At 53.7% G+C, this 12,898-nt stretch overlaps 1 protein-coding gene across 3 annotated transcripts in view; it reads left to right on the top strand.

Annotated features, from left to right (window-relative positions):
- Galnt17 (polypeptide N-acetylgalactosaminyltransferase 17) overlaps positions 1–12,898 on the top strand; it is a 362,408-nt gene that overhangs the window by 174,636 nt on the left and 174,874 nt on the right. The window lies entirely within an intron of this gene.

Here is a 12,898-nt window from a genome sequence, read left to right as displayed (position 1 = left end):
AGGGGAGGGGCTGCAGGGAGGGGAGGGGAGGGGAGGCTGAGAGCAGAGGCCCCACGGCCTTCCTTCTTCATGAAGAACCCTGCTGCCATGTGGGGTGTGACGGGCCTTGAAATAAGCCTTCCGGTTTGCTCATTTCCTGCGGTCTTTCCAGCCCTCTGCGGGTCCCACGCATTTCGCTTACCTCCGAAGGTGGCAGGACACACTCAGGGAAGGAGGCTGGGGCCCTCCTGGGCCTCACATTGGAGGCTTGCGCCCTCTGAACTGGAGCTGCCTCCTTGACTCACTGTCACTTTTAGAAATCCCCTTCCTGAGCCCTTGCTCAGCGCAACTCCTGGGCTCTTCCAGCTTCCTTTCCTCTTCTTCTTCTTTTTAATCCTTATCCTTCTTTTTACTTCAGTTAATACAGTGAGAACTGCGTCCTCCCGCACAGAGGCATCGACTGAACTGAGAACCTGAAGGAGGCTCCCTCCCCACCACCCCATGTGTGTGTGTGTGTGGGGGGTGTATGTGGGGGGTAGAGTAGCAATGTGTGTGTCTGTGTGTATGTGTATGTGTGGTGGAGTAGCAACGTATGTGTGTGTGTGTGTGTGTGGTGTATGTGGGGGGTAGAGTAGCAGTGTGTGTGTGTACCTGGGGGGTGGAGTACCAGCGTGTGTGTGTGTGTGTGTGTGTGTGTGGTGGAGTAGCAGTGTGTGTGTGTGTATGTGGTGTGTGTGGTGTATGTGCAGGGGTGGAGTAGCAGTGTGTGGGGGGTGTCTGTGTGTGTGTGTGGTGTATGTGGGGGGTGGAGTAGCAGTGTGTNGACCCTATTTCCAAATAAGAGCACATCTGGGCTTCTGGTGGACGTGGCTTGGGGACACCATCCATGCGGTTGTAACCCAGGAATGATGGCCTTCTGAGGCCCTGGGAGCTCTACGTTCTCTCCGCACGGCTGCCATCATGCTCCCCACCCGAGGAGGAGGAGGTGGGCAGGGACATTCCAGACCCCTGGGCTGAGGGAGCTGCAGACACACAAACTCCCCTCCCCTCCTCCGTGAGCCCCTAGCAGATGCCACAGCTATTCCTCTCCCCTGGGAAGGGGGTTCCATCTGGGGTGGGGCTCAAGCCCAAGCTCTGCTCTCCAGTCTGTGTGACCAGTGGTAAGATCCCCTCTCTATCAGGCTCCTGCATATATCTCTCACATCATTTGGACCCAGAGTTGGGGAAGGAGAAGCCCAGGAACCCTCAACAGCAGCCTGGGGCATGGAGAGGACATGGGAAATCCTGGAGGAGACGTGGGTGAGGACCACAGTGAGAGCATCCAGAGCTCGGGCAGCACCCTGCGCCCCCATAAAGCCTTGAGGACTAGACTAGATTCAAGGCCAGAGTGTAGGCTGAGGTTGCCAGGAGCATGTGGCCCATCCTCAGAGACCAGATCATTGAAAGAAGAATCCAGAAGCAGAACCACACCCGAAACCACCTACCCCAGTTTGTCTGCTCCCGTTGAGTCCAAGTGAGGGTTAGGGAACAGCAAGGCAGAGTGGCTGGGGGAGAGCTTGGGGTGCGGCCACCCTTGCCCCTCACGCTCTGCAGCTACCCCTCTCCCCCAAGCTGATGCCATGGGATATGGTCCCAGTGCCAAGCTCTGCCTGCAGGAGCCAGCGCCCCAACCCTGAAATAGGCATTCAGCTCCTTGGTCTTGATAAACTTTATAGACTTGCAGGAAAACGGACCAGGGCCCTGGGGGATTCTGTGTTCTGATCTGACAGCAGCCAGTGTGTCTCAGGGCCCAGGACTCTGCAAGGCAAGCCAAAGCTTTAAAATAAAAAGAACAGGTGGCAGGATGTTTCTGCTGGTTGGAAAGAAGATGCTGGATTCCAGGTCACTGGTTCAGATCAGGACTGGGGACAGCTGGGGCCACAATGAGTCACTTCACTGAGTGGAGAATTCTGTCGGCTCACTGTGCACAGGTGTCTCCATCAGGATGCGTTGGTTCCAACAGAACTGGGCTGAGCCAGTTCGCCCTTTCAAAGGGGCCATGCCTGGCCTTCTCCAGACAAAGCTGCATGAATGCCGGATTTGTCAGCAGCGGATGGACACTCATGGATGAAGCAGCTGCACGTAGGGATGAATCTATTCTAAGAGCACAGGAATGCCTCTGGGGCGGCAATGCCTTCAGAGCTAAAGCAGATCATTCTCTTAATGCAGCCTCTATTTCAGACATGCGACCTCATTGTCAGCAGGTTAGGATTTAGTCAGGGTACAGCCCAATGTGCAAGGCCATGTGGGGGACAGATTTGAGCAAACCTAGGCTTTCAGTTGGGAATGACACAGCCTGGGTGACAGCCGTGCACTCCAATGAGTCCATGCCAGACCACTTCAGAATTCACCTGCACTCCCAAGCACAAGGCAATTGTGGGCAAGGAGGGTCCACAGGGTGTTGTGTTCACCCTGGGATTAAATATTTGATGCACAGAACTTAAAAATCAACCAATCAAGAGAGGACTAGAAATAAAACTAAGCCCTCTTTGAAAATTAATCTGCTAAGATGAATGATTTAATTCCACTCAGTCTACTAAATGATTGATTCAAGAATTTCTAATTTCTGTTAGTTCTCAGATGTCAAAATCCATTGCTTCACTCAGTGAGTTGGCTTTTCTCCCACAGCCACAGCTGTCATTCATATATATATATACAAAGGCAGGAGCAACATGCAAAGGATGAGGGGCAGCATCCACAAGAGTCCTGGTGTTACAGTGGCCACATCTGAAGGTGCTTTAGAGTCCCTTTTGAGGTTAGCTTTAAGATCTGACATAGTCCAAATCCACTGTGGTAGCTAAAGCCTGCAACCCAGTGACTCCAGAGGCTGAGGCAGGAGGATCACAGGTTCAAGGCCCGCCTCACAATTTAGTGAGGTCCTGACTCAAAATTTTAAAAAGTCGGGAATGTAGCTCATTGGTAGAGTGAGATACATAAAACATATACATAAATAGTCTTTTCCTCCAAAAACTGATTATTAATTCCCTAAGAGTGAACTAATATATAAGACAACAATTTTTCAACCTAAGTTCAATAATATAAAAGAACTAAAAGGCAGGATGTTTGAAAAAGCAAATTATATGAAAAGGAAAATTGTAGCCCCCAAAAAACAAACAGGACAGACTTCCTAGCCTATCAGACTGAAATTCTTGGTTCATAACAGTTAAGAGTTGAGGATGAGTTGTCTTCTGACATTTCTGCATTTGCTAGGACTTGAAAAATTTAGCAAAAAGCATGGAACTGGAGAGACAAAAATATATGAAGAATTAAGAAATTTGAAAAATCAGCGTCTGAAATAGACATGGCTGAAATGGAATTATTGGCACAGAGAAAAGTTTTAACATAATCACAGTGAATACAGATGGTAAAAACCTAAAAAGAAGTCCAAGCAAGGCAAATTAATATTGAAGACAAAAACAAGGATCCAACATAAGTATAACTAGTGTCCTTGAGGAAGAGGGCTAGCAGAGAATAAATAGTAATTAAAGAAGAGATAGGAGAAATATACCTGAAATGAAGAGTAAACTAAATATTTCACCAAAGAACACATCAAATTCTAGGACTCAATACCACCTGGTACACTGTTGAAATTACCTGATACAATTAACGTTAGTAAGACCTAATTCATGCGCAATAAACTTTATCCACTTAAAGTCTATGGTGCAGTGAGCTTGACCAATTTATACACTGTGACTTCTGCCCACCCCAGGAATTTCCATCCACTCACAGGCTCAGAGCTCTTTGCAGGTTGATCCGCCCCTGCCAGCCAGTCCTCTTTTGCCTATTTTGATTCTTGGAGATTAGTTTGCCTTTCCTAGGATCTATACAAATAGAGCATTCAGTGCTATGTATTTTACATCTGGCTTCTTTCACTCAGCATAATGCTTTTGAGATTCTTCTGTGGTGTGTACTGGTAACCTGTTTATTTTTTTGATAAAAATACTCCATTGCATGGAGACACCACATCCTGTTTGTCCAATTACCATTTATTTTTCCCAGTTTTATCTATTTTGAATGAAACTGATATAAACATTATATATAGTTGTAGATGGGCATAATCCCTTTATTTTTACGGGGTGCTGAGAATTGAACTCAATGCTGTTAGACCAGGATGCAAGAAAAGAACACTGACTCCAATTAAAATCAAATTAAAGCAAGCTTATTATTTCGACCGGCTGGGCTGCCTCTCCCTCCCAAAACAGCGGGAACAAGACAGCACCCCAGCTTTCCTGCAGCCCAGCTTTATAGCCCAGAAAGTTACACAAAGGGGGGTTACAGATAACAGAACTCTGACAAGCATCACACTAATGGTAGTTTACATTTTTTGCTGGCCCCAACATCAGAATTTATGAGGACCATTAGAGCCTCAGAGAGGGTCGTTGTCTGGCCAGGGAAGGCCAATATTTATGAGGTGTCACTAAGTTTCAGAGAGGGCTGCTATCTGGTCAGAGAGCCAGGCATGGGTGAGTTCAAGGCACGGGCAGGCATTCCAAGCAGGTTCAGAATTTGCAGTAATTTATTGTAAAGCCGAAATTATCTTTTCATGGTTTTGTGACAAGATGGCTCCCAATTTTAATAAAAGATCAGGTTGGGTCTATCATGAGCTTTGATCAGGAAAATGGCCCCACAGGACTGGAGGGACCGTCACACGGGGCTCAAATGCTGGTGTAGGCAGCTTGGCCGGAGCCGGCTGTGCAGGGACTGAGCTAAGGAGGTGTGCGGCTCTCCTGGAGGAACGGGAGCCCAACCAGAGGAAATCAAGCCACTCAGCAAAGTGTGCGCGTCCCCCAATAATGAGCTGCAGTGAGGGCCTTGTGCATCTCAGCCATTCCACCCACATCTCGTTCTGCAGGGGCTGTGGCTGCTAAAACGATGCCGCTCTCCTAGGATGACAGGAGAGGCTTGATGAGGAGGGCATCAGAGCCGAGTGCTGGGCGGGTGACGCACTTGACCCGAGCAGCTCGGAGAATCTGAGCCCTGATTAGTAAAAGGGGAGAGACAGAAGTGCAGTGGTGTTCGCGATGGGGTTTTTAAGCACTGGGTGCCGCCTCGGATCTCCTAATTGTGGTGGGAAATAAGCGATGCCTTGGATCAGGAGGAGGACGCAGGGGACAACTAAGGAGGGAGGATGTCTGCTGCCTCATTCAGAACCATTTCTCTGCCGAGTATGCTGTGGGGCTTGGGGACACAGAAGGAAGAAGATGGCACCCGCTGCCCTGAAAACCGCAGAGGGGGCTCTGGGGGCAACGTGCAGGGAGGGGGGCAGGGAGAAGAGACAAGGCTGTGGAGGTGACACTGGGGCTCATCTCTGGCGCCCAGTGGAGTCTGAACCCAATTCTGAAGGCTCAGGGTGGCCAGAGGTGGGTTCAGTAGAGGAGAGACGTGGTCACATTTGCCCTTTTAGGAAGATCCTTCTGCAAGATGGGCCTGAGCTGCAGGGGCAGGCTGTAGGCAAGAGACCAGATGGGTGGCTTTTGGTGCCATTGAGGACGTAAGGCATACAGATGCGGGGTGGGGAAGGACAGAGTCTCCGAGATGTGGAGACTGACTGGGCCACTAGAGTGCTAATGACTTGGCCTCCTGGAGACCGAGTGGTGTCCTTCCATGAAGACCTGAAGGCACCTACAGAGCAGGTTTCAGCTTTGGGCTTGCTGAATTTGGAGTGCTTAGGAGCTGTCTAGGCAACGATGTCCAGAGGGAGGTTTTTGGAGCCCTGGACGAGGCCCCGGCAGGAGGCTTGGCTGTGGGAGCAGCCAGTTCCCTCGCTGGAGATGTGGAGTTGGATGGGGTCACTCAGGGCCAGTTATGAAGACAGAATAGCCCAGGTGGAGGAGGACAGAGCCTGGGCAGTTGGAGCTTAGAGGATGAGCAGAAAAGGGCCCCCTGGGCCCCAGAACAGGTTGGGAGGAAAGGCAGAGGTGGGGCTGGGGACAGTCCCAGGGTCCTATACATGTCACACATAGGGAAAGGAGGAACAGTGTTAAGTACCACAGGAATGAGGGCCCACCAATCAGGTTGGGGAGCTGCCAGCAACTCTGGCCACAGAGAAGGAGCAGCGTTGGCTAAATGATGTAACTGGATGCCAGGGATGAAGGAGAGGTGAAGAGGGACGCGGGCGGCAAGCCAGGGAGAGGGGAGGTGGCCATTAAGGTGCAGGGAGAGGGAGTTCTCCTTGAGCTGGGAGACTCCAGTCTTTTGTCCTTCAGTGAAACATTGGCAGTGGGAGAGGAAAGAGCCAGGTTGGGGGTCGCCCAGTGCTGGGGCCTAGGGGGCTGGTGGGAAAGGAGGACAAAGAGGGCCAGTGGAGGTGGACACGACTGAAGAGAAGCACACAGATCTCCACTGGACGGGAGGAACGTGAAGCCAGGGAAGGGCTGGGGGACGGAGAGAAAGCCGGAGGCCAGGACCTGGAGGGCGTGTTGGGGGCAGGAGGTAGGAGGTAGGAGGTTCTGGCTGCTAAACTTGAGGGTGGCTAAAGGGCAGCAGCAGGTCCAGGAAGAGCCACAGGAGTTTGGAGATGATCGCGCTGCAGTGCCCAGCTGGGGAGTCCTTCCAGGCACCCGGTGTGGCCAGAGGCTCGGAGGCAGTGACAGGAGGAGAGGTTGCAATGACAGCACCCTGATGCAGTGTGACACCTGGATCTGGTGTACTGTTCCCCTCTCTGAAGGGCCTGTGCTGGTCAGGGTTGCCAGAGAACAGAGGCAGGGTGTGTGTGGCGGACGCAGAGGGACGGACAGGAAAGGAATGAAGCTACTGTTTAAGTACACCCGTCCTGAGGGTTCACTGTGGTGGCCACTGTTGGCCCGCCCTGCAGTGGCAGCAAACACACCTGCAGCCGGGCACCCACACCACCGCCTGCGTCCAGGGCTTTTTCATCTGGTGAAACTGTTATGGTGTGGCCCTGAGGTGTCCCCAGAAGCTCACAGTGAGACAATTTAAGAGAGGGAGAAATGACTGGTCAGTGAATTAACCCCTGATGGGATGAACTGGTGGTGGCTGGAGGCAGGTGGGGTGTGGCTGGAGGAGGTGGCTCACTGGGAGCATGGCTGTGGGGTAGATGTTTTGTATCTCTCTCTGCTTCCTGATCCCCATGTGAGCATCTTCCCTCTGCCACGCTCTCCTGCCATGACAGTCAGCCTGACCTAGGGCCCCGAGGAGATGGAGTGGCCTTCCATGGACCAAACCTCTGACACCATGAATAATCTCTTCCTCCCTGCAGTTGAGCTGGTCTGAGCCTTGTCACAGCAGTGAAGAGCTGACAGACACAGACTGGGACTCCGTGCTCGTCCCTTGGCTCCTCAGCCCCCCATCTCCCGCCCCCGCAGCCCCTGACCGTTTCCTCTTTATGCATCTGACTGCTGCGGGCACCTCGCCTGAGCAGAATTGCCCTCTGTGTCCTTTTGGGGCTGCCTTATTGTACTTAGTGTGACGTCTTGGAGTCTCATCCATATTGCATCATACGGCTCAGTTTCCTTCCCTCCCAACGGGTGCCCTTGTGTGGCACTGTGTGTCCACCTCTTTCTGTTTGCCCGTTCATCCCCTGATGGGTGGGCCGAGTATGTGCCGCCCCATTTTATCTCACTGTGAGTAATGACACAGGTGTCCAAGATGTCTCCTAGACCCTACATCCTCTCAGCTCCTTGGAGTTCCTGGATCATGTGCTAATTCCCCAGTCAGCTCTCCCGGGACGGCTGGTGGCACTGCCACTACACTCTCACCAACATGCACAAGTGTCCCAAGTTCCCCTCATCCTCTCCGACACTGTGTTTAGTTTTGATAGTAGCTGTCTTCGTGGGCGTGAGGTGGGCCTTACTGTGGTCTTATTGTTTGTATTTCTCTCCTGATGAATGATGTTGAGCCAAGAGCAAACTACTTTAAGGAATTGGCTCACACAGTGGGCAAGGCTGGGGCATCTAAAATCCAAAGGTCCTTAGGCAGCTTGGAGGCCTGGGGAAGCGCTGATGTGGCAGCTCTAGTCTGAGGACCACCTGATGGCAGAAACCCCTCTCCCAGGGACCTCAGTGTTATGTCTTTCAATGGATTGTATGAGGCCTGCCCACACCATGGAAGATGGACCAAAATGTCAGTCTCATCTAGGATGATACTTGACCAAATGTCCGGGTGCTGTGGCTCAGCCAAAAGGACTCGTCAGATTAACCGTCACAGGCAGTCAGATGTCCTAGGTGACTGACATGTCCCTGATGGGGACAGTGTGTCAGAGAGAGGGAAGAGTCTCTCTCCTTGTTGGAGAAAAAGTGAGGTGGTTGGCCGTGGGGTTCCCTTGGGCCATAGGAAGTGGGTGGGGTCTTCTGGGGCCTTCACTACCATGATGACAGTGTTCATGGTCATTTCCAGGCTCAGACATGGGGGCAGTTTTGTAGGACAGTTTCTGAAGAGGAGCCCTCTGTCTCCTGTTGGTTGAGTTGGTGTGGCTTGGCTAGGGATGCCCGTGTCCATGGGCAAGCTCGTGCCACCAGAGCCCGTGGAATCAGGCCGCAGCCAAGGGGAGACAGCTTTTCCCACATGTGCCTTACCTTGTAGATTACCTGGCACCTGGGAACCACCACCGTTGGAAAATGCCTGCTAAGTGGCCAGGCCACACTCAAGCTTTCTGCGTGGTACCCTTTGCCTTTTCTCTCTGAGAATGTGGTCTTTGGGGGTACACTCACAGGGCTTGGTGCCAACCAACCAGGGTGTGGCCAGTGATGTCCAGTGTGGCCATCAGGGCCTGGGGAGGTGTGCGCCTTCTGGAAGCGAAGGGGAAGGGGACACGGAGGTCCCATTCTGAGTTTGCTCACAGAAGCGAAACATGTCAGGGTTTAAAGGGCAGATGCTCCAAGAGCTGGGCGCTGTGTTTGGAAATGGGTTTGGTGTCGTGTGATTGTGACAGAGTTGATAAGGTGGTTACAGAAAGGCTCCTGCCCCCCACCCCTGCTGGAGCAGGGCAAGGATGGTGTGAAGGTGGGGTGGGCCCCAGCCCCATCAGTCCCAGGGGTGTCCTCACATGCGCCTGCCCAGGGGTGCAGCGAGTGCTTTCTGATTCACGTCCCCCCATCCCTTGGGCTCCTCAGGCTTCTTCCCCTCCATGTGGCTTCCCGTACCCGGGGAGCTTGGGCATGGCTGGAGTAGGGAACCTCGCTAGGAGAGCACCGAACCTCTCATCTGTCAAGGCTGTTCGTTTACATGAACTCTTGCCGTGTACAACATCTGAAAATTAAAGAAAAAGAATCCGCGTGGCAGGAACTTCCAGAGCCTGAGGGAGCCTTGGGTCCAGGGCTCACCTTGCTGCATCTCTGAACAGGCTGGCAGAGATTGCTTCCGGAAGGTGATGGAGAGGGAAAGAAGGGGAGCCCCCTGCCTCTGTGCTCAGAAGAGCTCTCACTGCTGCTCTGGACCTTGCGAGTTGGACCCCATGACGCCTCTCTAAAGCCAGTTTGCAGCTCCCCTTCCCTGCCCTCCTGCGCACCTGAGCTCACCTGTCACAGCCCTGTAGGGACATCCTTACTTCTGACAGGACTCAGCAAACAAGGGCTGGGCCCTTAGCTCAGGCCCCTGGGTACCTGCCCAGATGTCCTGAGCACATATGGGTACCTTCCACACCCAACCCCTTTCTGGTCCTGGATTCTGCCCCAACCCCGAGGGATGGTGGGGCCTCAGGGCCTGGCCAGGTACAGAAGGGCCACAGGGCCTTGGCATGGCTGTGGGCAGGCCTGGCCCCTCTCTGCTTGAGGTCCTTCAGTTGAGAGGTTTCTAATGAATCTTCAAGGGACCCCACAACCAGAAGAGTACCCTGTACAGATTCTCAGCCAGGACACCTGGGGCTTTGCCCACATGCTCTCCTGGGGACAGGGAGCTGGCTTCTGCACACCCATGTTCTAGAGTCCTAGGTGGGCCTGTGGAAAGGGTCTGAGTCAGGTCTCTGCTTCCTTTCCTCCATGAGAACAGCCTCACTGTGAATCTGTCTCTCCCTCAGCACTGGGAGAGGGGGAAACTGGTTTTGGATTTCTTTTGAGCCCCCTTGGGCACTGATTGAAATTGATCTAGACCTTAAGTTAGCTCTCCTGTGGACATACTTCTTAAACACGGAGCATTTCTTATTGCTTACTGACTAGCTTTTAAAAAGAGGTTCATCATTTCTGGGCCCCAGATCTGGGTCTGAGGGAGGAGGACACAACCCCCCAGCAATGGATTCTGAGGCATTTTGCAGTTTTCATGCCATCTACTCCTCCTTCCCTGAGTGTCTTTGAAACCTAGAATCTGTATCCAGCTAGACTGGCCTTGCTTAGCTATCTTCACAGCCGGCTCTGCAGCCTGGGATTGGAAAATGTGCCTGAGCCTGTGTGTTCCGTGGTGTAGCAATGGGGCAGGAAGCCAGGCTCTGAGCTTGCCTCTCCCTTCCCTGGTGCTGGCTCTGGCCATTGCCTTGTGCTCACCCCCAAAGCACAGAGTACTTTCTACCCACCCAAAACTGCAGGAAGGAAGGAGCATGCGGCCATCCACAGGGTGCAGACATTCAGGTGTCCTGTGGTTTGGACATGCTGTCTGGGGTCTGGGGACCACAGTGGGAACTGGTTTGGTCTCGTCTCCCAGGCACAGGAGCTAGACGTCTGTGCCCTTTCTCCCCACCGTCCACACTTGGGCCCCTTGCTGTGCTCATCTTCTGCCCTGCTGGACATCAGGTTTCTGAGGAGTGACACAGATACCCACTGATGCCTGGGTCTACACCTTAAGGAAGATGCTCAGAATTTCAGTTCTCTGTCTTTCCAGCACATTCTGAGCATTTGTACATATCAGGCAAGAAATCAGACTTAAGGGCTTTTTCAAAGACCTACCTCCCTATAGAGACCAACAAAAATAGTGCTGGTCCTCATAGCAATGACTACTGCATTGATATTGTTTGCTAGCAACTGAATAATCAGCGAATAAATTAGGTAACCGGCGTCCGCCGGTGTAGGAAAGGCGAGCCGTTTGGGCTATGAAGGATAGAGTCCTGGCTCTGCTGGGGAGCAGGGTCCTAGGTGGGCCTGTGGGAAGGGTCTAAATCAAGGGAAAGCTCTAGAAGTCTGGCCCTGGTCACAGGGGAGGTACAAAAGGAGGAGAACTGAAGGGGTGGAGGGGAACTGGAGGCAGCCTGAGTCTTTTCATTAGGCTGTACATTGCCTTTTTGGGGGCTCTGGAAGGTTCTCCCACCTGATCCTTACAGGGGGCCTCTAGCTGGGCACAGCGAGGCCATTTTAACAGTTCTGCAGATGGAGGCGCTGAGGTGCCGGTGGTGTGAGTTACACACAGTGTCACGTGGGCCACGTGGCTGGAGCACTCCTTGCTTCTGAAATCCCCTGAGACTTCCCTCGACCCAGGGTACAGCAGCCTGGAGGACCATGTTCCCGGAAGGCTCTTGCCTCCCTGCTTCCCCAGGGAGTCGCCTGCCTCTGCTGAGGGCTGACTGACAGCTGCCTCTGGCTGCAGCCAGCCCTGGCCTGGGTGGGGAGGTCACTGTGTGTGCTGCAGGCTGGCCTCTTCCTTCTTAGCTGCAAGAGCCGGAGGATGTTAAAAAATGTCCCTGAGCAGCCAGCCCCAGGACTGTGCTGGGAGCAGTGGCATGTGCTGGGCCCTGTAGGCACGCTGGTGAGGAGCCGGGGGAGAGGGAGCAGCAGCCAGGCTCCGGATGGCCGAGAACCCAGGGGACCTCCTGGGTCACCACCCAGTCAATGCTGTGACACCCACCAGCGGCCCAGAGCCTGTCGATAGCCATCCTCATCTCCCGGCAGCCTCGGAAGTGGATTTACAACGACATGATAAAAATGAGGCTGTGTGATCAATGGATCCCTGGACGTCTCCTCCAGGAGACACCGATGTATATTGTAACAAAACTTTATTTTCCTCTGAAAATTGCCTACATGATTAATATGGCCCGACACAGCCCAAGCTGTTCCTCATAAAAAACAGCCTTTGCTGGCTTCCTCCTCGGGCTGCCCCCACCCGCCTTCCCTTCCTCTCCTTCCCACCCGCCGCCCTTCCTCTCCTTCCTCGGTTCTCCCTGCTCAGGGAGCTCTGTGTGGCTCTCACGGGGAGGGTGCTGCTTGGCTTTGTTCCGGGCTGGCACTGCAGTGGCTGAGACTGAGCATGAACAAGATCCAGGGCTGCCTGGACCCAGCAGTGCTCCTGTGACAGCCGTGACAGGGCTCCCGGCTCACTCCTCCCCACACCACCTGCCACGCACCAGAGGGCACAGCCCAGGTCCAGCCCACCTGGGCAGAGGGATCCTGCCCTCTAACTCTGTCCTCGGGCTGCTGTGGTGGCCTGCTGCTCCTGCCCTGGGGGTCTGGAAGGTTTCGGAGGAGTGGTCCTGGGCAGCACACTCCCCAGGCAGAGGCGCCTCTGCTGGACGTTGGCAGATGTGTGACCCCTCTGGAGTGGCATCTCCGGGAGGGCAGGCAGCGCTGTTGAGTGCTGGGCCCACCAAGGGCCCAGATGTGGGAGGAATAGACCCTGGAGCTCAGATCTGAGAGTAGATAGTGCATTTTGGAGGTGAGGAGGGTACTGCTGCATGAGGGGGAGCCGGACTGGGAAGGGAGGACGTCCCAGAGCGTGTTAGGCCGACTGCCACCATGGGGCTGGGGAACTCCTCTCCAGAGGAGGGTCCCGGGTATTGCTGCTTCCATTCCAGCAGTCCTTGGGTGGGGGCTCTGGGCCCAGGGGTCATTGCATAGTGTCCAGTTCAGGAAACGCGGGCTCCAGGAGGGGGCTCTGGGCAGACATGCACCAAAGCTGGGCCAGGAGATATGGGGTGCAAGGGGGATATGGGTAGGACAGATGGGTATGGACCGGAGACTGATGCTTCCCCTTTGCTTTGGGGGGACAGACATGGAAAAGAGGAACT

Source organism: Marmota marmota, unplaced genomic scaffold, assembly GCF_001458135.2.
Source record: "Marmota marmota marmota unplaced genomic scaffold, marMar, whole genome shotgun sequence".
Lineage (NCBI taxonomy): Eukaryota > Metazoa > Chordata > Mammalia > Rodentia > Sciuridae > Marmota > Marmota marmota.
The sequence above is the reverse complement of the archived record's forward strand: the minus strand, read 5'-3'. Positions and strand labels throughout refer to the sequence as shown.